Source organism: Typopeltis vanoorti, chromosome 20, assembly GCF_054136105.1.
Source record: "Typopeltis vanoorti isolate ZY-2024b chromosome 20, IOZ_Tvanoo_1.0, whole genome shotgun sequence".
Taxonomy (NCBI): Eukaryota; Metazoa; Arthropoda; class Arachnida; order Uropygi; family Thelyphonidae; genus Typopeltis; species Typopeltis vanoorti.
The window spans coordinates 38,553,288-38,579,287 of record NC_143568.1 but is presented as its reverse complement, the minus strand read 5'-3'; the positions used below and the strand labels follow the sequence as shown (position 1 = coordinate 38,579,287).

General features: G+C 35.6%; 1 protein-coding gene across 2 annotated transcripts in view; it reads left to right on the top strand.

Moving 5' to 3' along the window:
- LOC150095382 (uncharacterized) overlaps nucleotides 1–26,000 on the top strand; it is a 132,980-nt gene that overhangs the window by 15,519 nt on the left and 91,461 nt on the right. The window contains exon 1 of one of the 2 annotated variants that reach the window (XM_090410315.1): nucleotides 13,659–13,736. The exons of the other annotated variant lie outside the window; for it this stretch is intronic. The gene's annotated coding sequence lies outside the window, so the exon portion shown is untranslated. Of the gene's footprint in view, nucleotides 1–13,658; nucleotides 13,737–26,000 lie in introns of those variants that run through there. 2 annotated transcript variants of the gene reach the window in all.

The following is a 26,000-nucleotide window of genomic DNA, read 5'->3' as shown; positions in this document are numbered from 1 at the left end:
TCTGTAAGAAATGGGTATATGTGGAACTACAAGGGAGGTGATTTTGAAGAGCTCAGGAGAAAACTTGGAGGTGTTGCATGGAATGAGGAATTAGCTGGAAAAGAGAACAATGCAGCATCTGGGGATTTTCAAAAACTATCTAGTAGATGCAATGTCTAAATGTATTCCAAGGGTAAAAAGGTTAAATAAGATAAGTGTGAAATGGATGAATAAAGAGATTAAATATGCGATACAGAGAAAAAGGACATTATGGAGGCAGCATAAGAGAAATGGAAATAACCAATTCCGTGAGGACTACAAAGGCAAGGTGGGTGACTTGGTTGGTGAGGATAGCTAAAGAGAGGTATGAACAGCAGTTAGCTAATGAAGCCAAAAAGAATCCTAAGGAGTTCTTTCGATATGTAGCCAGCAAAAGAAAGAATGATTATGGAAGGATGACATTGATTGCAGAAAATGGTATAAAGACAGCTGTTGCAGAAGGTGTGGTGTATGGGGAGTTGAGCAAACTAGATGTAAAAAAGGCTGTAGGACTTGATAATATATCACCACATATTCTGAAGGAATGTGCCAGGGAGTTGACACCGCCTTGATATATTTTTTTTAATACAAGTCTTGCACTTGGTCAAGTTCCTAAGCAGGGCAAGATTGTGCCACTTCATAAAGTAGGAGATAGAACTCAAGCATCAAGCTATAGGCCTGTCTGTGTGTCAGGTGTTGTAGTTAAGTTGTTGGAGAAGCTTGTGAGTGCAAGATCCAGAATTGGGTTGACAACAATGGTATTATCTTTGGACAGAATGGATTTACTAAAGAGGAGGTCATGTTATAGTAATCTACTTATTACAATAAGGTGACTGCTTCCATGGACAGAGGAGAAAAATACACAGTAATATACTTAGATTTTGCAAAGGCTTTCGATAGATTACCACATGATAAGTTGATAGTCAAATTGAAGTGGATGAGGTTGGATATTAGATTGGTGCATTGGATTGGAGACTGGCTATCTGATAGGTATCAACAAGTTATGTATGGGGAGTGATATCCAGGAAATGGAAAGTTACTAGTAGTGTGTTTCAGGGGTCTGTTTCAGGGCCATTGTTCTCCATCCAAATATTCACCAATATATTAATGATATTGGTGAAGATTTGGATGGAGATATTCAGTTGTTTGCAGATGATGCAAAGTTGGGACGAACCATGAAGAGTACATAGGATGTTGTGGCCTTACAAGAAGACTTGAATAAATTGAGTGATTGAGCATGGGAATGGTGATGTGAGTTCAATGTTGCAAAATGTAAGGTTTTTAACATTTAGAAAACAAAAATGGGATGCAGAATTTATGCTTGGTGAGGATATATTGCCAGAGGTGGAGGAAATAAGAGATCTGAGGGTGATAGTGGATAAGGATATCTGAAATTTAGGGAATACATAGCTAAAATTGTGAAGACAACACAAAGGCTTCTGGGAATGATGTGGAGGACACTGATTTTTAGAAGTAAGGAGATTCTTGTTCCATTGTATAAGGCTTTGATTAAGCCACACATGGACTATTGTGCCCAGATTTGGTCACCTGGTTTTCAGGAGGATGAGATGTTGGAGAGGGTCTAGAGGCGACTGACTAAGGTAGTTTCTGACCTCTGGAATGTCGAGTATGAGGAAAGATTGAGAAGATGCAACTTGCAGAGTCTGGTGGATAGGAAGAGGAGGAGGGAGATATGATAGAGACCAAGTTATTAAGGGGTTGTTATAGGATCAATGCTAGAGAGGTTCTACAGAAAATAGTGGGAGATCAGGGGAGAACCAGAGGTCATCCCTGGAAACTATAAAATAAAGAGGGTGTGAGTAGGGGAGTGAGAAGCAGGTTTTTTTCATTCAGAGTTGTGAATGGTTGGAATGCCTTGCCTGAGAGTGTGGTGTCTGCAGAGAATTTGTTTAAAGCAAGTATGATGAACTGTGTTTGATGAAAGGATCTCCTAGATGAGTCTGACTCTATGGGGTCTTGGGTAATAATAATATTACCCAAGACCCCATAGAGTCATGGGTAATATTATTATTACCCAAGACCCCATAGTCTTGGGTAATAATAATAATATTGCAAAGGTGGTGAAAGTGAAAGTAGGATTGTTGCAGTACTGAGAAGAACGCTCACCTACAGAGATAAGATAATGTTCCATTGTATAGGACCGTGATCAGACCACATTTGGACTATTGTTCTCAAATTTGGTCCCTAGGATTTGAAGGGAATAAATTAACTGTGGAAAGGGTACAGAGTTGGATAACAAAGATGGTTTCAGGACTGTACAATGTTATGAGGATCAGATGAGGGAATGTGGACTGCAGAGTTTGGTAGATAGGAGAGGTGATATGATTGAGACTTTTAAACTGTTTAAAGGGGTAGTTACATGGTTGACACTGGGGAGTTCTTTCGCTTGGTGCAACAGTGAGAAGGAGCGATGACAAGAGGCCATTCCTGGAAGTTATGAAAGTAAGCTGTGAACAAGAGGGTGAGGAGTGGTTTCTTTGCATGGAGGGTGGTTGAACCATGGAATGCATTGACTGAGAGTGGTGAGAGCAAGAATGGTCAAGGAGTGGTATGAAAGACTTTGTTTCCTAGGAAGAACCTCCTGTGATTAGAGTTTGTTGGACATCTGAATAATAATTAACTGCTATTGTAGATATCAGCTTCACTCTGGTTTAGGACACAAGGGTATATATACTATATATACCCTTGTGTCCTAAACCAGACCCTTCCTATTTCAGGGTCTGAAATAGGAAGTTGATCTCCATTTAGTTTTGAGTAGAATAAAATTGTATCACATTGAAAAAAAATATCTCAGGTTAAAAAAAAAAAAAAAAGAGCTCTCAGGAGTGAACTGTAAATTAAGTATACAGATATTATTTGAGGAAAATTGGAGTTTGAAAATAATAAAACTTTGCACATTCGGTGTACAGACTCTGAAGAAATATTGATTCAGCTAGAAAGGCAATGACGAAGTTGTCTGCAAGGATAGAAAAATCAGAATGCCATGGTGGACTCAAGAGGTTAAAGAAATAGTCATGGAAGAATGCATATCAAAAGTTCTCAAGTACTTTTAAGCATGTTCTCTGAGAGAATACAGAAAAGTATAAACTTTATTACACATCCACAGTATTTCCAAGATTAGAAATACTGTGGATGTGTAATAAGGTTTATAAATGTTTATGCTCCATCCAATGGAACAGTTTGACCAAAATTCTTCCAGGAATTGGAGCCATATTTATATGGTGCCCACTACACCATAGCAGCTGGAGACTGGAATTGTAACGAAAACTCCACATTAGACAAAATAGGAGTACACCCCAGAAGTGGAAAAGTGGGATATGCACAGTTAAAAACATGTCTTGACAATGCTTAACTAGTAGACATGTGGAGGATTCTCAATCCTAATCTCCAGGTGCTTATACATGTACATGAATCAAGGTATTCGTACTCGTATTGATCGAATTTATCTCTTCTTCCTTTATAAATAGGATAATTCAGATAAAACATCTTGGCATCAACATGTCAGATCATAATTCAGTTCTATTTAAGTTCCACTGCATGGAAAAAGTAGAGATCTCTTCTGGATCATGGAGACTTCCACCAAATTTTCCATTTATCTTTTCAACTAAATTCCAGACCCTCTGTTCAAATTGGAATAATGTTACCTGGAATTGGGATATGTGGTTAAAATTCAAACAAGCAATAAAGCAGAATATGATGGAATGGGGAAAGGAACGGGCTTTCCTCGAAAGGAAAAAGTTGAAAGACCTGTATAAAAAGAGAAGCTGGTTTGCAACAAATGAACACAGTGAATTATAGAATATAGAATGTAGCAACCTCATTAGAAACATTAACATAAAGATAGAAGTGGATAGGCAGAAATAAATAGAAGAAAGAAATTTTAAGATAAGAATACAGCAACACTTAGCAGATAGCGCTTCAGCTGCATTCTTCAATAGACAATTCAAGAAATTTTGCAAAGGACTATCACTCAAATCTGCATTGATGGAGGAGACATGTTCACCACTCAGGACATCCTTGACTCCTTCCAAAAACACTACAAAAATCTGTTTGAAGACAATAGTAATGTTGGAAATTTTAACTCTTGGAACATTAATGGCTTTCCTGTTCGTATCAAAGATGGGCTTGACAGACCCATTGCAGCATCTGAAGTTACCACAGCCTATAAAGAATGCCAGACAAGAAAATCCTCAGGACCGGATGGTCTAGGGATAGAACTTTATCGTGAGACCTGGGATTTTATTCTTCCCATTCTAGTTACACTATTTAATTCCTTTCTCTCTCATCAGGACACATACCAAGTGAATTTGTGGTAAGCTATGCTATCCTCATTCCTAAACCTAATACTGAATAATACTTTTATTCTTCAATCTAAAAATATCTGCAAGATATTTTTCCACATTACCAATAACGGGCTCAAAGTGGGAATGAGATGCATAATTAAAAGCACACAGGTGTATGGAGAATGAGGTCGAGAAGTAGAATTTAATCTATTTCTGCTACCTGATCTAATCAGTTTAGTTAACACTAAAATGCAGTCGATGGCAGTGCTATCAGCAGACTGTACTCGTGCATTTGATAATGTCTGGCATCCTTTCTATTCCACATCCTACAGCAAATTGGTGTAGCTAAAAAACTGCTATCCGTTATCAAAGGAGCTTATGCCAATTCAACCACCCGCCTCCTAGTTAATGGGTTCCTGTCAGACCTGGTAAAAATTCTAAAAGGAGTCGAGCAAAGTTGCACTGTTAGTCCATTGCTCTTGGCAATGGTTCTTGAACCTTTCTTAGAGGAAGTCAACAATACACATGCTGTGTGAGGAATAACAGTTCCTTCAACTATAAAGGAAAATAAGGTATTAGCATATGCTGACGATGTTGTGGGAACTTGGAAGGATAATGATATATATTTTTTGTATTTTGGAAAAATTCAGCAAAAGCAGTGGATTAATTATTAAAGCAGACAAGACCAAATTAAAAGTTTATGGAAAGTGGAATCTTGGGGGAGAACCCCTCATTATACTTGGAATTCTCTTCTCCGCTTACCCAATATTACCAGCAAGAACTTTGAAATGTTAGAAGACTGGAAAATGGGGCCACTCTCCTTTTCTTCTACAGCCATAGTACTTAAAACCATGATCTTTCCTGCTCAGTTGTGCATAATAAATATTACAGACATCGCAGAAGCTGAAGAAAAGCAATTATGTAGTAAGCCTGTTCAATTTTTTTGATCCAGCTGATACCAAGAAGTTAAAAACGAATTTCTTTAACTATCAAAGAAGCATGGAGGATTTGGGTTTCCACTCTTAAAATTCTGCTATTTAAGCAATACAGCTTCAAAAATGCATAAAATATTGCAAACCAATCACGCATGTGCAGACCTACAGTACTACCTGGGTTTTCATCTTCCCTTGTTTGCAGTAAATGATTATGAAGGTCCCAAATTTCCTGAATACTACAACAGTCTGTGCTTAACTCTAAGACTGCTACAACATTCTGGCATTGGTATTCTTTCCATTAAAAAAATAAAATTTGGTATAAAGAAATCTTTAATCTAAAGAACTTTTATTGTTAAAAGACCAGAAGATAAATGATAAAATATACAAAAAGCCAACAAGTTTCATTAGCCACTGTCTAGCATTTTCAAGGCTGAACTGGTGTGAAAACAAATGCATTAAGTTACATGTAAAACATACACTTCAGTAACTGTTAGGCCGTTACATTTGATCGTTCATGTTTGATGGCGTGCATGTGTTCGAATGCTTCAGTCAGAATTTGGTACATGACCACGTGTTATGTAGTTTTTTGCATATTGTAGTTCTGTTGTACTGAGAGAGATGATGAGATTTTTCCATATGTTTTTAAGAATAATACCTTGATTTCTATTCAAATTATTGGGAATAAAATTCTGTATTTTTACTGTGAGAGGTTTTTTAAATGGTTCTATCTTCTTAATTCTTATGGCCAATCACAGGGATGACTGGATAGCAATCCCAGACAGAGAAGGCCAACTCAAAGCAGTTAACTCTGATATTAGTCATCTTTGCACTTCAGTTTCAATTGGTCTTTGGTTGTTCATCTGCATGAGATTGGCAAAAAAGCAAAACTGATAGCTTTTGACTATATAATGATATAAAAAAGCTGAGTCATTTTCTTTATCTCTTATATTATGTCTTTTCTTTCTCCTAATACTATTGGGCACTCTTGCACCCTATACTAATTATTCTAGATCTGTGTTGAGGCCTCCCCTTTACTTTTTCACCTCAAAAGTCAGCCAGTCTGGGTAGTGGCCCTTCCCATGTCTGTAAGGATATGTGCATTGCATTATGGGATACTAAGACAATTGATGTGAAGTCATTAGCCTCTATACAAGTACTCGGTCGTGAAATAATTTCATGCACAAACTTTGGCTTCTTACACTGGGATAAAGGATGAAACCAAGAATATAACTTCTTATCATCTTTAATTTATAGTATAACCAAGTGGAAAATCTTCACCATGAAACCTTAAAATACCCTAGATGTTTGGGGTAATTATTTTAAGTGTTGCATAAAACAAAGATAGAATATTGAAGAGGAATGCAATCAGTAGTTCATGTAAATACTTAAGTAGAAAAAGCCAGCAAAAACATGAAACGTGGGAAGGCACCTGGAGTAGATATTTGACTGGGAATGAACAAATATATAATTATTGGGAATGGTTAAATATAATTATAAGAGATAAAATTTTATGGTAGTTACACTGTGTAATTTAGAAATTAAAATTCCAGATTTGAATACATCTCTCAGTTTATTTCATATCCAAACAAGTGGTACAGTAGTAACTGGTACAACATTATTTACAACAAATTAGGATGCATTACAAATGAGAACTGCTTAAATTTAATAAGTAAATTATACAGGAAATAAGTAAAATATGAACGAAAAAGAAACTATACATAAGTTATATATAATAAATATTGTCAGATGCTCCTCCAGTATCTTGCACAATCAACTGCTCTTTCTGTGCAGGTTATTAAGGTCCTCTTTTGTGCAAGGTGATTGAAGAAGAGGGCAAGAAAGATGTTCCATGGACCGGGTTGTCCCACACTCACAATTATCTGGTCCAGTGAGGTAGCCCCATTTGATGAGATGTCCTACCATTCATAGAGTTGAGGCTTTTCTAAGTATTCCAGTCCACGCGGGCACCACGTGTAAGATGTTCAGCTGTTGGAATACCAGTATTATTCTCAGGGAACCATTTGTGAAGTCTTGTCTCTGGAGGATTTTAGGTGGTTCAATGATTGCTAGAACTGTGTTGGGATCTTTGGGACACTGTAGTCTGGCCAAATAGTGGGTGGCTCTCATCATTCATCTGCTTCTTTCGTCAGCTGGAATACAGATCATCAAATTGAAGGGGTGCAATACCAGCCAAAGTATATAGGTCTCTTAGTGATATTGGTTTCAAGCATCTTGTAATTAAGTTTCACCTTTCATTCAGTTCTGGGTCAAGTTTTTCACCATGATAGGATCTTGCCCATACAGGGTGGGCATATTCAGCAGATGAGGGCTGTGGCAGAAGATCTCAGTGTGCTAAGGTCTGCACCCCATTTGGAGGAAGTAAGTTTTCTTAGAGTGCAGTCGAGAGTCACTGAGATAGACTAGGTTCCAGGAATGTTCTATATTAGAGCATTCCCAAGAAATCTGTAGTTTCCTGTTGGCTTCCTTATTGTTAAGGTGGAAAAGGCCAGTCTGGGTTTTCAAGGGATTTGGTTTTAATTGATTACTGCTGTAATATGTGGTTAGACTATTTAAGGCAAGTGATAGAGTAGTTTCAATGGACTTGAAATTATTTGAGTAGCTATGGCAAGGTCATTAGCATAGATAATATTCTAGTTCTTGGAAAGATGGGGAGATCATTGACATAGATGTTGAAAAGTAATGATGGTAACAGTAATGGGGATGCCAGTGGTTATTCCTTCCCCCCTCCCCACCAGGTCTATAAAAAATAAAAAAAAAGCATCTGTTTTCCAAGAGTGATTGGATCAGGAGGACGAGACGGCAGTCTTTAGTTATTCCATATATTTTATTTCTGAGTGTGAGATGGTTTGTGGTATCGTGTGCTGCAGTTAGGTATACAAAGACTGCTCCTGTGGCTAGTTTTTTTTGTTCATAACCATTTCCTATATATTGAGTGAGATTGAGAATCTGATGTACAGTATTTGCCAGGTCTAAAACCAGCCTGCTCAGGAATAAGATGAGATTCAATTAGGGGGTTCTAGCCTCTTCAAAATTAATCGTTCATAGAGTTTAGAGGTTGCTGAGTAGTGATATAGGTCTGTAATTTTTTGCTTTGGTTGGAGTTTTCCCTAGTTTTGAAAAGGCCACCACTTTAGCATTCCTCCAGATAGTTGGTATCCTTAGGGTTCTGAGGCAAGTGTTGTATAGATTTAATAACCACTCTTTAGTCCTGGATCCAAAATGTTTAAATTGTTCATTACAGATATCAAGTCCTGCAGATTTTCTAGTAGGTTTATGGTAGCACTGAGTTCAGTGATCGTGAAATCTGAGTTAATCATATTTTGTTCCTCACTTAGGGTTCTAAATATCTTACTTTTTGTATGCTTTTTAGGGAATTTTCCATTCAGCAGCAGCTGGTGAGCAATTTGATTAGCTGTTACCTGTGGCTGTTATCTCTTATAGTATCATCTGTACAAAGAGGAAAAAAACTAGTGTGAGGATTACAGAGCAATTTACCTAATGTGAGTGTTGCAGATTTATATAAAGATATTTGAAGAGGCTAAGAAAAATTGCCTGACCTGGAGAGAACAAGCTGGTTTCATGCTCCAGAATCCCGTTCACTATAGAAAAAGACAACAATAGCCTGCCTTTTCTAGATAATCATCGTATGTCTGCCCAGTGACACTTTCTTAGTTTACAGACAACCCACTCACACAGGCAGATAGGTACATAAACATTCCTGTCATCTCTCTCCTCTCAACAATATGGTTTCATCAAAATTCTTTTCAGCTGAGCTCTCCTTTATTTTCCAGACCTTGTCAAATGGTTACAGTGCCAAAAGATCAACAAATTAGCAGTTCTTTCCATCTCTTTTCTGCTGCTTTCAAACCTCATTTGAAGCTGACTTCCTTTTCTGCTCTCCTAAGGATTTACTTCCTCACTTCTCTGTTCCAGGTGTTTATAAAGTTCCTTATTCTTGCCACTTGTCATATTATGGTCAAACTGGGAGATATGCATGCTTTGGTGTACACAAGAAATGCATCCACTGCTGCAATATCAGCAGTCAGGTCTAGCTGACCATGCCTTAGTGGATACCTTACACAGAATCAAATGGAAAAAAAAAAAAAAAAAAAAACCTATGCTTGATTTATCACAGCAAATACAGACTTGATAGATTCATTTTAAAATCAGCAGTAGATTTAAAAAAAAAAAAAAACAACCTAATTTAAATAAATATGGTTGCATTAAACTTCCCAAGATTTGGGAAACTAATTCCCAAACTAACTGCTAAGTCTAGTCAGCAGCACCCATTAAGGTCACCCCTCATAGAACTTCAGGCTTAAAATAGTTTAATTTCTTCCACTTATTGTGTGTGTGTGTGTGAGGTTTATTTACCCCAAGAAGATTCTTACTTAACTCATTCACACTAGGCAAAGTTTGCCTAGTGTGAAATGAAACAGTTTGCCTATTTCAATAGGCAAACTGTTAGACTCACTCACTGCTCTAAGAGAAAAATCCAGCTTTCACTGCTTTCTGAACTGCACATTTTCCTTCCATAGATGCACCTCGTTCTCTTCCCATCACCTTCTATATAATGAAAAGTTTCATCTGTTAATATCTTATAACACACTTGCAAAAGTTTATAGACATATCATATAACCCTTATTTACTAGTATCTTTGTTACTCTTCTCAACATCCTTTCGACAACTTCTTTATCCCCTCCAAACAAAGACCTAATCTGTGCACTCTGGTCTTATTAAGGCCTTGTAAAGAGGCAAAATGACTTCCTCATCCTTACATGTCAATGTTAATTTCAACATTGACATGAATGTTTGTGATTGTCGTACTAACCAATTACCATATGTACTCCTGTGTCCTGGCACAGTATGACTTGATTTCTTTTCCGTAAAAATCAAATAAATAAAACCATATAATATGCCATTGGAAATCTCATCATGCCAAAGTGCATAACTTTGCACTAAGTAATATTGAATTGATCATTATCGTTTGTCCCATAGTTCCAGCTTATTTGTATTTTTAAAAGTGCTGTATATCAATAGCATCTCTGATTGCCCTCTTACTCTCTGCATCAGCAAATAGTTGACATCTCCTGTCATGTCCTTCCCAATATTAATTTATAGTTGTGAACAGCTGTGGTTCACCATTTGCCACCTCCAGCACGTTCATTGTCAATCACGCGATATCGCGTGATGAGAGTTCTCACCGGTCGGCCGATCATGCGTTATCGCGTGGACGTCGCTATCAAGTAAAAAAAAAATTGGCCACCACACGGAATTCCAATTTTCAGCTTGGCAATGAACGTGTTAATCTGATTAACTCCCTCCCCTACCATATGCCACTTTCAGATACCTGTGCCTCTGCTTATTCAAGTCAGTAGTTTATATTTCATTCTCATATTCTTCAGTTTATGCATAATACTCATTCATGTTGTATCTGTTCCTTTTATCCAACTTAGCCATAACATTATAATATAAACAAATTTTGCAACCATGACCTCCCTTTAATAAACCCATGCTGTTCTTTGCAAAGTAAAGCTTATCTGCCAACACATTCCTATATGCAAGTTCTTACCAACTTCTAAAACCTTCACCACTCTTGTACAAAGGAACTGTCATACACTTTTCATTCCTGTAGAATCTTTCCTGAGCTGAGAACTCCAGTTATACATATATCGAAGGCCTTGCCAATTTGGCTGAACGTTGCTTTAGTGTTTTTGCTGATATTCCATTTGTCCCTATTGTTTAATTCTTACCCACATTATGCAACAGCTCTTGGACCTCCTCATGCACCTTATCTCTTCATCCAGTGTATTGGTACCATGTTTGCCATGTCGCATTACACCAGCTAGATAAATTTTAGCAGAGTTATCATTCATCATTTTAACGATCACCTGCTTTTTACATGAGTACTATCTGTATTCACTAAAGTTATTCTTCCACATTTATCCATTTACTTGCAGCATAACATTCAAATTCTTTTGGGTTGCCTCTTTAGCCTGCACAGCCAATTTAATCTCTTTGTGATGTTTAATATTTTGGCCTGCACTCTATATTTCACAACTCTTCTCACTATATTCCTTCCACATCTTGCTTAATAAGGTTGCACATCCATTTCACTCACCTTATATGTTCTAATTCTTTGGGACACATTCAGATATTGTCTCATTTAAGCACATTTTCAAAGCTTTCCATGCATTGTTGATATCTTTTGTATTCAGTAACTGTTACAATGGGACTAGAGATAGTATTCTCCTGAGTTGGTCATAATTTCTGGTTTCTTAGTTCAGCATATAACCTGTCCTAATCAGAATATCCTTATAGTTGTCCATGTCCCAGGACAATACAGTATGATCACTGTATTCAGCTGGTAGCATAAGTCGCATTCTTAACTGAGATCCCTCCCCTTTTAACACTATAGTCAAATCTAATGTGACTTCCCTCTTTCACATGGTGCATGAGAAAGTTGTCTCACAACAACTCATTAAATTATCCTTCATTCTTTTCATGGGATTTCTCTGCTACCCAATTAATGTTTGGGGAATTTAAGTCGCCCATAATGATTAATCTTTGTTGAAAGTTTTTCCACTTGGTTATACAGGTAACCCTCATATAACGCGGTACTTATACAACACGATCTACAAATTGTAGTAACCCTTTATCTTTTCATATATTTTTCGCCGCTCGACTTAAAAATCAAATTTTATCTTCGTTAAATTTGCGTTTGCCCTTATCGTGCATACAGTATAAGTAGTGAATTTATATTAGGGGAAATATTCTTTAGCATGCATATGTGTCAGTTGTTTACCGTATAAAGTGTTTATTGTTGATAATTGCTTTCATTTCTGCCAAGCACATTACGATTTACTAAGTTCGTACATCTGCCATAAAGCAGCCATGTGAAATTGCAAGTCATTCTATCAAGTAGTTTGTTTTATACAGCTGCCTGAAGCAAAAGTGTTGTCTGTATCCCTTGAAATAGATAAAATTGAGTATCCTGTGGTTATAAAATTATTTTTAAAAGGCTTAATGCCAGAAGAAATTCATTCGAAGTTCATAAAGGTTTATGGGCACTCTTCTCCTTCGTTTCTGACAATTAAGAAATGGGCTGTCAAGTTTAAAAATGGCTGTACCAGCCTTGAAGATGATCCATGTGAAGGACGTCCAAAAAGTGTAACACCACCAGAAATCATTGATCAAGTGCACGATATGGTATTGGCTGACTGGCGAGTGAAATTGCTGAGACTATATGCATTTCAAAAGAACGTGTAGGATATATTTTGCATGAGGAATTGCAAATGAAAAAGCTTTGCACAAGATAGGTGCTGCACTTGCTCACAACAGATCAAAAATGCACTCGCATGAAAATCTCTGAACAGTGCTTGGAGCGTTTTAACAAGAATAAAACCGATTTTGTGCATCGATTTATTACTATGGATGAGACTTGGATTCACCATTCCACACCAGAATCCAAACAGCAATCAAAACAGTGGACAGAAGCCGGTTGTTCAGCGCCAAAGAAGACAAAGTCGGTTCCATCAGTAGGAAAGGTCATGGCATCGGTGTTTTGTTTATTATCTTGAAAAGGAAAAAACAATAACCGGGGAATATTATTCCGATCCCCTAGTCAAAAAAAATTCGTGAGAAAAGACCCGGTTTGCAGAAAGAAAAAAAATCATCTTTCATCAGGACAATGCACCTGCCCACGAAGGTGTTTTGGCAATGGGAAAATTATGGGATCTGCACTATGAATTGTTGGAACATCCACCCTGTTCCCCACATTTGGCTCCCTCTGACTTCTATCTCTTCCCAGAACTAAAACTCTTCCTCGCTGGTCAGCGTTTTTCTTCGAAGAGGTTGATTGCAGCTGTAGAAGAATATTTTGCAGATCTTACTGAGAACTACTAGGGATGGGATAATGGTGCTGGAGAATCGCTGGAATAAATGTATTAGTCTTAAGGGAGATTGTTGAAAAATAAAAATAATTTTGAAATTATATATTAGTTTTTTCATTGTTAGGCTGAGAACTTTTCAGAACACCCTCATAAAAATCACGTGTTAATCTCAAGCTGAGCACTTTATTTTCTGGTGAGTTACATACAATATGTAATGCTTTTTTTATGTAAAAAATTTAATTTCATAATAGACACTTAGAGAATGGTTGATATGGTTGAAAACGAAATTAGTGAATTAATTGATGGGATAATAGATTTAAATGAGGAACTGGTGCAATGGAAAGTTCTGCCGAAGATTCTGATTGTGATGAATCCGTTAAATAAGTTGGTTTAAAGAAATTAGCAGTTGTGGACTTCTTGATAGAAGGATTAGACTTAGCAAGAAAGTTAGGAAGTTATTTTATGGATAATGATCCCTCAATTGAGCACTCCAGAAAATTCACGAGACAATTGGATATTTGTTTAGCTTCATGTTATGAACTTAATAAAAGAATTGCAGCATAGTGGTAAGCAAGGTCTTTTTAGCAACTTCTTAATAACTAAACCAGCCGAAGCATGTAATGAGAATTATACAAATGATGTCCAAGAGATTTCAAGTGATGATGATTAAAATATGCACTTTATTTTATTTTGCCTAAAATATTTCTACATTATCTGCAATGAAGTTTACGTACAATTTGTAATTTTTATAAGTTCATATTATGTATTTGTTTCATAGTTTATTTTCTTAACTTATATGTTGTTTATATAAGTAAAAAAAAAAAAAAAACGATTTCAGAACATAACTCAACTTTGTATGATCTGATTCTCGCATAACGCGATTTATATAACGTGGCGTCTCTATGGAACCTAACATCTGCGTTATACGAGGGTTACTGTACTATAAATTAAAGATACCAAGAAATTATATACTTGGTTTAATCCTTTATCCAAGTGTAAGCAAACAGTTTGCACCTGAAGTATTATCAGGACTGGGGCAACTTGTGGTAAAGGTAGTATGATCACTTGCCTTAGTATCCCATAACTTGTAAAGCATTATGGGATACTAAGGTGAAAAAGATATCCTTGATATATGGAGTAATTACTTCGAAAAACTGTTAAATGAAACAAGCAGTGATGACCTCGCAGTAGTAAAAAAAAAAAAACACTCAACAGACATGCAATCAGGAATACATATCCATACTTGAAGTAGAAAAAGCCATCAAATGCCTGACATGTGGAAAGGCAGCTGGAGTAGATGATATTCGACCAGAAATGATCAAGTATAGAGGTATCAAGGAGACGAAGATTCATCTTTATAAGTGCACCAGCAGTCTATCTTTCTGTATGGTTCCCAGACCTGGAACATCTTAACAAAAGCAGCAACCTATATTATAAATAGCTTTGGAACTACTTGTCCAAGAAATATCTTGGATTACTCCTGGGAAGACCGTATTCCTAACTCTACTATATTAGATGAAACCCAGCAAGATCCTCTAGTCAGCACTATTCAAATTAATCAAATAAAATGGCTTGGCCACCAACTTAGACATCCACCCTCTGTACCTTTGGATGCTCTGGTCCTCTACGCCCCTACAGATGGAACAAGAGGCAGATCCCGAACTCCATATTAGAAATACATCATCAATATTCTCCCCATTTCCCCCAACTCTCTGCATCAGAGATCCGTCAATTAGCATATGACAGAGAAGCCTTGTTTTCCTTCACGTTATAACCTCCAAGTCCTATCTTAGTGTACACAGACTACTTATCTGTTTTGATTGGTTTCTCTATTTATAATTGTAAAATTATAAATAAATGATGATAGAAGTATAAAAGTCTTACAGTGGCTGCACTTCATAGTTCAGAACGCCTGGACAGAGGGATGAATTCCAGATGATTAGAGTAGAGCTCTCATAGTGCCAATATATAAAAAGGAAAATAAAACTGAATGTAAGAATTAGAGAGGTATTTCCTTACTGAATGTTCCTGGTAAGATTTATTCATGTATACTTGAGAAGGATTGTCGAAGGGAAGCTTGGTGAAGAACAAGCTGGATTCAGGCTAAATAGAGGCCATCAGGATCAAATTTTCACTTTATGACAGATAGTTGAGAAATCGTGGGAATATAAGTTGTATGAAGGTTAGTGGAGTAGTGAGACGCAGAGTTGTAGAGTAGGTGCCCTCCCTCGATGAGTCGTTGGACTCCCTGGAGGTGTGATGTAATAGTAATAATAACACAGATCTGTTTAAGTTTTGTAGATCTGGAAAATGTGTATGACAGGGTGCCAAGAGAGAATTGGTTCAAAGTCCTAACTACAGTTGTATGGTGTTAATGGGGCATTATATCAAGCAATGCTTAGTCTTTATTTGAGTTGTAAGTCAGCAGTTAGAATTGAAGGAAGTACAGGAAGATGGGTTAATGTTAAATCTGGTGTGAGACAAGGATGTACATTATCTCCTCTGTTATTATCTATATGGATCACATTATGAACGAAAGTGGTATTAAACTTTATCAAAATTGGAGATGTTAATCTGAGCTTCTTGCCTTATGCGGACATTGTTATACTTCTAAATAAATCCGCTACAAGTCTGCAAGATTCCCTGACTAAATCGAATAACTGTTGTAATACATATGGTATGAAGGTCAGCATTAAAAAGACAAAGACAATGAAAATAGGCAGAAACGTGGAAAATATCAACTGCATAGTGAATGGAGAATCTATAGAGTAAGTAAAACATTTCAGCTACTTAGGCATGATTTTTGTGAAGATGGCAAATTAATATGTAATGGACAACAGAATCAATAAAGTTGGTATGTTAGGAAGTCAATGAATAAATTTATATGGAATAAGAGAGAAATTAGTCAAAACACTAAATTAGCTGTATTTAGTGTTTTGAACTTGAACTAAAAGTTGCTTTGAATTTGAACTAAATTCAAACCAACAGTGTTCAAACCGACTTTACCTTATGGATCTGAGAGCTGGGTTAGAAATAAAACACTTGGCCACAGATGTGAGAGTCCTGAGAAAGATTAGAGGGGTGAACAGATGGCATCAGTGGCAATGTTATATTAAAAACAAGGATATTAGGAAAGAACTTAATATTGTTAGCATCCAGGAATGTGTTAGCAGAGCTAATCTCAGGTGGTATGGTCACTTAAACAGAAATGGGAGAGGAAAGATTAGCAAAACAAGTGTTCTTTGGCAGGAAAAAGACCCAGAGGATGACCAAGATGTAGGTAGATGAGTGATACAGTAAAAAAAAAAGTGCCTCAGAAGACAGAAAAATAAGATGTGATAATGTTGAAGTCTTGACAGGTAACAGATTGATTTGGAGGAAAATTGTAGATAGGAAGTTAGTATTGGTGTAAGTTTGTCGTGCAGTACTATCACCTGTACATCCCTTGAGGATATATATCAGCAATTTGATGATGTTTCAGTAGAGCATAAGCACACCAGAGTAGGCTAAAGATATCTTAAGGTCTTAAGACACCCTTAGTCTTAAGGATGGTGGGTTATGTGAAGTCTGATGTTGGTTTATTTCTAAAAGTGAAGTGTAGATTATCTGGCTGAGAAAAAAAAATCTAAACAGGCAATATGTTCTTTTTCTACTTCAAGAGTCAACTGAATGCAATGAACTCTTTAATCTTTATAACAGAATCTTGAAGTTATAAAAGGAAACCTTTCAAAATGGTCATCCGCTATCTTTACTACAAAGAACTTAGGAGAGAAGATATAATCTAGTAGCCTTTGTATAATCTAGTTTGCAAGGGTTGGAAAAAAAAAAAAAGACTGCCTGTAAAGCTCATTTCTTTCCAATAGCTTGTGGACTAATTTGAACCAAGACTACTAGACATCTTTCCAAAGTCTTCCTTGTGTTACAAAACTTGATCAGCAGATATTCATTTTGCTGAACATCTGTAATAAATTCCATGAGCTGGGACAATCTGGACTTGCACAACATGCTGGTTCCATTAAACATATTTCTTTGGCATAAGACTAAGGTCCTTCACAAAGGCAGTTATCTCTCAAAACTTTATGCACGAAAGTTGTGAATCCTTGCTTCACTGGCCAAATTTGAACAGAAATGATTGACTGAAGTAGGAAGTTCTCTTTTATGGAAAAACAGGTCTTCTGCACATTTTACCATACAATTGTTTATAAAATGTAATATATCTTGTTTAAATTATGCATTTAGAACCTTAATGTATTTTAGATCGTACCACTGTTGTTTGTTACAATACAAACAACGAATGTGAGTTATGTTAAGTCGCATTTTCATTGTCCTTCCTACTTGTCTCTTCTTTCTGTTTTAAAATTCATGTTGAGGATGCTCTTCATACCAGAACAAAAATTTGGTGATTAAAATTTTATCACTTAAGTTCTTCCATTATTTATTTAGTTATGCAGCTTACGTTCCTGTCTATTATTGTGTTCTGAAAGTTCTTAAAGCTATTATCCCACTTTAGAAGACATTAGCTGCTTTTTTTTTTTTTTTTTTACTCATTTCTTAATCCTAACGAAGGTAGTGACATGGAGCATTGTCAGTCAAATGTTAACGTGTCATCTAGATGCTTTGCTTACATTTTGTGTTGCAAAATTAACTGTTAGAACTTTTTTATATAACTCCAACCCATGAAAGGTTATTACCATGGGTGGCTAAAGTTTATTTTTAAAATAATCTTTTTAAAAATATTGCTACATGATCCAGAAACTCCATTTGAGATACCAAGCATGGAACTTTATCAAGCCACTTCAGAGCGCTAAACAGTGGGGGCAGTGGTCTTTGTACTAGGCAATTCACACCAATAGCTTGTTGGTTGGACAGCTGGTACATTAGCCTGCCCTAATTGGTTGACCACCTACTTAGCTGCTTAGTGCACTGAATTTTTAAGGATGCCAAATGTTATGAATTGAACTAATTTACAAAATGAATTTGCCCTAATGCGGCTGTTTTATAATAGTTGTCTTGCTAGCTTATAACTTCATTTAGTTTCTCAAATTAAAACATTAAAAAATATTTGGATTAGTCAAGTGGACTCACAATGATCTCTCTTTCTATATATATACATGCAAACCCACCCTGAAAGATAAATCTCTGTGTATTGGAAGATGGGCTAAGGGTTGGATATGCTTAGTTTTGGTCATCATGAGTTGCCTTGAAACACTAATCAGTGCAGAAAGGTAATTTAAAACTGTAGTATTTGGACAAATTATTTTTGTGAAATAGTTGAATTAAGGAAGTATTTTTCTTCAAGCTACTTCTGGTCTCCAATAATGCAGACAGGTGGTCTCACTGTGTAATGAAATTAATCTATCACCGCTTCCTTTTGGTTGGAAAGAGGATGCTATCCACTTGACCAGCCAGATTTCTTTTTTACTTTTCTCTAGTGGTGCATTATATTTGAATATATGACAGTTTGAATTCATATTTTGTCTAATAAGAGTTTGTGCATCTTAATTCACAGCTTGCTTTTTTGCATGCAGTAACAGTATCCTAAGACACACACACACGCTTCCTACAGCTGTGATTGTGAAACTATCATGTATGCTGAAAGCAAATTTTTTCTGGAAAATATAAATTCTGTATTTGAAATGCTTTTTTTTTTTTTTTGAAAGAGGATATAGTATGTTACAGGGCAGCAGATATGCTTCCATTTTTTGAATAGACATCTTATGATGTTTTACATTTTTTATTATTATTATTAGTCACCTCCAGTGAGTCCAAAGACTCGTCGAAGGAGGGCATCTACTCTACAACTCTGCTTCCACCACTCACAGTCCACCAACTGACAGCAACTACTCCACAGACAATCGCAAACTTCCATGCCCATGGCAGGATTCGAACCCGCAGCCTCTTGATTGGAGAGCGGGCATGCTAACCACTCCACTCGGCCAGCCAGGCTGGCAGGATTTTTCCTCTCGTATCCCTAATGTTATTTCAGTAAAAAAATTTAAAGTGTGATTCACATTTAAATTATCATTTAATAATTGATTTAATTATTAAAATTAGTATGTAAAGCATTGCTAGCTGAAAGTCCTTTTATATGATTGACATAATAAGAGATTTTCCAGCCATGTGGGAGTATATATTGCATTACATTATTTCTTTTTACCCCTTTTCTCTGTTTCTTTCATCTAATAGGAGTGTTTTCAGAGTTCTGTAGAGCATTATAGACATCTCTTCCTTTTGAAGGCATTTTGAAGAATAGCTGCTAGATAGTATAATGGATTGATCCTAATGATGATAATAAATTTAGTTTAATCCTTTATCCAAGTGTAAGCAAACAAAGTTTGCACCTGAAGTATGTTCAGGACTGAGGCAACTCATAGTAAAGGTGAACCAAGCTCTCATCACCCCTTGTCTCGGTATCTCCCATAACGCAAAACACATCTTGTGGACATGTATAATGCTATGCATTAAGGGAAGGGCCACTACCCAGACCGGTTTCGACCATTATTGAGGTCTCGTCAGTGGGAGCCAGACCCAGAAGTGGTGATGCTAAGGTAGCAGCAATGGAGTGTTCATATTTACTTGTACGAGTTGCCAAAAGATGTACCACCTTATTATTAAATTACTCTGGATTTAGAGAAAGATGTTGGAAGTTTATTTTCCACTTGGTTAGACTATAATAAATTTAGTTTGTTTGCTTACACTTGGATAAAGGATTAATCTAAATTTATTATAGTCTAACCAAGTGGAAAATAAACTTCCTAATGATAATGGTTTGGTCAGTTTAGAGGTCAACTAGCAAGTAATCTTGCTGCCTCTGCAAGGTATGTCCAGAAGTAGCTGCAAGGCTACTTCTGGACATAGTTTTGTCTAAGCATTGAGTCTAAGTATTGATCTGCATATGGCATAGCAAAGAATCCATTACTATGAATTCCATGTCTTTTCTAGTTTCAGCTGTAAATAGCCATATATGAAAATGTAAGCAAAAAAAAAAATTGTTGCTTACACTTACAAAGTTTGCTAAACTGAGTTTTTACCTAGATCCACTTCACCAATATATTGTTTCATATCCAATCTAAGTGATTTCCATTTTCAGTCTGTCAACCTCATCTGTTTTTTTCATAACTTGGCTTCTTCAATCATTACTGTTCACTTTTCTGAATTGGTGCAAAGATGACAATTGTGTATGTTTGTTTTGATACCTCATATTAGTGTCCATTTTAAACTCTTTGATCTTTTGGCTAGAAATGTTTGCATTTCATCAGATTTATTACTTACGTCACTAGCGGTGATTTATGTTGGGGGTGCTGTCGTATGGGCTTATACAACCCACGCTACAAAATTCATGTCAATTTGACCATATTGCATTTTTATTGATGCTAGAAAGTTTTCAGAGTGCATAGGGCATCATTGCTCATCTTAATTTGTCCAATGCAATTAATTGTAGAATAACTTTGAATACTTTAATTTATCAATTAATGTAGAAAAGGAAACTATAAAAAAAGGAGATAAAGGAGATTGCAATAAATATAGGGGAATTAGTCTGCTGAATACAGGATATAAAATATATGCAGGAATATTAAAAGAGAAGCTAAGCAGTATTGTAGAGGGCAAACTACTAGAACAAAATGGTTTCTGAAAAGCCCGATCCTGCATAGATCCAATTTTTACTGCGAAATTATTACTAGAAAAGAGAAGAGAATCTCAAAAAGAAACATGTGGCCTTTATTGATTATGTAAAAGCCTTAGACAAAATTAGTAGAAAAAATTGTTTAAAATATTAACCTATTTAAACATACCAAACCAACTCTTACAATCCATTCTAGAAATATATACAGGAAAAAATAGCAGTTAAATTAGATCACATCTCAGAATGGAAAGATATATCAAGAGGTTATAATAAATTTAGTTTAATCCTTTATCCAAGTGTAAGCAAACAAAGTTTGTGCCTGAAAATATCTTGAGGACTGAGGTAAGGTAGTGCAAGTGTTGCACTACCTTACCTCAGTCCTGAAGACATTATCAGGCGCAAACTTTGTTTGCTTACACTTGGATAAAGGATTAAACTAAATTTATTATAGTCTAACCAAGTGAAAAATGAACTCCAACATCTTTCTCTAAATCCAGAGTAATTCAATAATAAGGTGGTACACATGGCAACTCATGGGTAAATATGACCTCTCCTATTGCTTCTGCCTTAGTATCTCCACGTTTGGGTCTGCCTCCCACTGATGAGACCTCAATAAAGGTTGAAACCGGTCTGGGTAGTGGCTTCCTTAATGCATAGCAGTATACATCTCCCCAAGGAGATGTGCTTTGCATTATGGGAGATACTAAGACAAGGAGTGATGAGACTTGGTCCACCTTTGCAACACTGGAGTTGCCTGGTGTTGCACCACCTTACCTCAGTCCTGAAGATATTTTCAGGCGCAAACTTTGTTTACTTACACTTGGATAAAGGATTAAACTAAATTTATTATACTCTAACCAAGTGAAAAATAAACTTCCAATATATCAAGAGGAGTACGATAAGGATGTACCCTCTCACCTCTGCTTTTCAATATATATATATATATATATATATATATATATATAAATATAAATAAAATTATAACAATCTGGAAACAGTAACTCATTTGGTATACAAATAACCCCACAAATGAAGATGAATACTACTATTTGCAGATGATCAAATAGTATTAGTTACATCAGAAGATGATTTACAAAGATCATTAAATGATATCCCAATACGATATAATATGACAATATCTAAAGAAAAAACAAGAATAATGGCATTCAATGGAAAAACCCAATAAGTAAAATAGTGATAGATAATAAAATATTAGAACAAATAAATACAGCAATCCCTTGATTAGTGTGCCTAATACGTTCTTTAAAACAGGCACATTAATCAAATATAATAACCTATGGGAAAATGTATAATTCGTTCCTCAGATTTCTTTTTTGACCCTTACTTTTTTATACAAGAATTAGGGTATGTCTCAGGACCTAGTTAAAGGAAAACCATGAAGCTGAAAGACAATAAAACATATTCAGAATATAAATTTATTATTCTGCTTCTTAACAAAGAATTGAGGTAACGTAGTTTGGCGGGCATTCTGTTTCTTTTTTTTCATACAACTGACGGTATGTATGTATATATTGCTGCTTAAAAACTTTGATTGTACGAAAACTATTTTTAAATTATTTCTGTGAAACCTCTTTGGGCTTGTCAGTGATTAAATTTTCTTCATATTCTTCAGGATCTTCCCCTCTGTGTATCTAAATTTAGCAAGTCGGAATCACTCAACTTCTCAGAATGAGATTTAATTAACTTAGAGATTCAATTGAAAAGCCTCTAAAATCATTTGCACAATGTGGAAGAATGTGATTCCAAATGGCCCGCATATTGCTAGCAGTAATTTCATTCGACTTTGCGACTTTATAACCAGGCTGAGATTTCTCTGATTTGGCTAGAAAACTCTTGGAAGGCATTCGCTTCCAATAAAAGGCTTTCATCAACATTAAATATTTGTTGATCACAATAGTCTCCTTCTTACACAAATTCTTTTACTCGTGATTAAAGGTTAGGAAAATAATTTAAAATAAAGTAAGGTAAACAATTGCACGTGATATGATCAGCAAAATGCTATGTAAAAAAGATGACATAAATTTTGGCGGTAAATTTGGAACATAGTGTACATGGAAATAGTGTAGTATGCCATTAAAAAATAACTTTGTAAAATGTTTCAAATCGGTAACTAAATTATTTCATCCTGGTGAGTTATTTTTTTAAATAGTTAGCCATAAAAAATGTATAGATCGAAAATTTTTAAAATCTAACATTTATTTTTAAGAAGTATATAGGTGCACTAATCAAATTTGGGTATTTTAAAAAATGACGCATTAATTGAAAATACACTAACCAGGGCCGCATTAATCGAGGGATTGCTGTGCTTTCAGATACTTGGGATGTGATTTATCATACGAAGAAGAAAAATATGATATAGACACCAAAATATCAAACTTTGTCAAAGTAAATGACATAATAAATAATATATTTAAGCCATCCTTAGTATAAAAACACCCTAGAATCAGACTATATAATGTCTTGTCAAAACCAACTACTATACGGACGCGAAACATGCACCATAAAAAGGAAAGATGAAAAGCTAATTCAAACAGCAGAAATTAAGTTTCTTAGAAAAATAGCTGGATATACCAAGTGGGACCATAAAACAAATGAAGAAATTTTACAATCCCTGAAAATAAAACCAATTAATTACTACATAAGACAGTATAAACAAAGATGGCTAGAACATTTAAATCGAATGGACAACAGCAGACTACCAAAAATATGCAGATACAAAATAAATGAAAAAGAAGAATCGGAAGACCAAGAAAGAGATGGCATGAGACCAGAACAGGCCACTTGGCCTAAAATCCATGTTAGGAAGAAGATAATATATTTTTAATAATGAAAGCATAAAGGTCAAATGAATAATAGTTATGCTTCGCATGCACTATTTATGTGAGACGCACAAAGGGTTTACTCTTCGTGGTGAGATTAGATTATCATTGGCAAATACTAGAGTGAGACATAGATAATTTGAATTTTGATACAATTTTTAAATTTGTGCATATAATATGCACAAATCGGAAGAAGTAATCACTTGGGAAATTATTCGTTTTATTTCTTATTTAACACAAGTTCCAACCTCCTTCGACTATGATCAATCATACAATCCATGAAAGCTCTGGCAGAAAACATGACATTTAGTAGATCGTCACTGTTTCCCCATATGCAAAAAAGTTATAAATTATTTATAGAAAATTACTTGTCCATATTGGTATCCCAAACATTGTCAGTTCATACAACAACATTCAGTTGAATGTTGTTGTATGGACACAATAACCTACCATAGCCCCTGATTTCTGGGTGCTATTGTCTCAGCGCACACCCTGCCTCACCTTCTGAGTGGTTTAAAACTACTGGAATGTTAAGAATTTGACATGCTGCGCCAACTGTACATCTGTTCAAGGCGCTCAAAAATGTCCATGTTTGTGACCACACTCCCAATCTAGTAACTTGAATGCAATGCATTGTTTACACTTCAAAAGTGTCCTCTTCTTGAAGCATTAGTAGGTTGTGATTCATTTTAGGAATCATGCAAAGCCAGGAAACAATTGGAGCATTTAACAGGAATAAATGCAAAAATATAATATTAGTCATATTGCTATTCCGTGGGTGTGCATTGCACACCTAGCTCTCCTGGAATATATGTCCCTGGTCACCAGCTATGCTGAACTTTTCTTTTGATGTCTTGATTTTTCTGTAAATGTCATTTTCTCAGATTTTAATGTTCACAACTACCTTTTCTTTTCCAGCTGCAATGATCAAATAGAGATGCTGAGGAATTTATCACCACTGATCTTGCACACTGTTTACATATCTAACCATATAGCTCCAATCACTTTTTGATCCTTTTCCCCTACCAGTAATCCTCAGTATACTAGGATTTCTATAGTAAAACCCCTTTTTACACTTTTCAGGGGACTGATGGAAAAAAGTGCAAATAGCAGGAAATGTAAAAAAAACATTGAAAAAAGCTAAAAGATGACTTACTGCTAGTATGTGAGTCTACATACTAGATTGCAAAATTTAATAACTGAAAATAAATGAATTTACAATTACTTACATTTATCTATTTAAAAAAATCTTTAATTGTTGATTTTTTTTTTTTTTTTTTTTTTTTTTTTTTTTTTTTTTTTTTGACTTAGCACTAGATTGCTTTGCATTGAGTTCAATGCTTGACCTGTTTTTTACTATCGTGTTCAAAGTGGACACAGAGAGTTCAAGATCTTATGCTAAATGCACACGTGTTCCGGCATGCCAATTTACATCGCAGAATTGCCATCTTTTCTTCTACCGAAATACATTTTCTGTCTTTTTTCTCCATGTTACTAACATGGATAATCCACCACCGCAACTTGAAAGCATTTTTCACATGCTAAATTACGTTGCAGAAATTCTGCAATATCAGAGCAATACCGTGATTAAAAAATCACGGTATTGCTCATCACTACAGTACTGCTGCATGCATGCAAGTCATCATGATGGCGGAAACGAAAACTAAAACCGAAAGCAACGCCACGTGAGAACAGAAATGCGCAGATTTCTGCTGGAATCGATTCGAAAATCAGTATTGCCACCGAGGAAAAAAACGCAAATCACGGGAAATAACGTCTACATCAAGTTGTTAATGGCCGGAAAACAATACATCGTGAGAATAGGCCTTAAGACGGGACCAACAGAAAATGACGTAGATTGCGGGAACGTAAAAATGGGGTTTTACTGTATATACTTTTAAGTCTCTAGGCAAATCGCAACCAACTTTTTTTGCCTGTATTAACATGCTCACACCAGGCTGTGTTTTGCACATTAGAAAGAAACTCACTTGACTGTATAATATGTTTCTTCATTAGGCAAGCAGACATTTTTACAAATTGGCCAATATATATATATATGGGTGTATGTGCGTGTGTCATATATCAGTTATGACATTCCAGTTTTTTTTTTTTTTTTTAAGTTGGAATTTTTCAACCGTTTTTATTGGTATAGAAAATGCCAAAAAAGAGAAAGTTGCTTATCTATTCACACACAAAAAAAAAAAAGCATTTAAATCTAATATTGAAGTATCAATGCATATAATTATGTGAACTGCTGTGACTAGTTATTTTTTACAACTGAGGATTTTTTAATTTAATTAAATTTGCTTTAAAAAAAGGGTTGCAAACCCCATGGAAAGAAATTTGCATCTGTTCTAATTATTAGT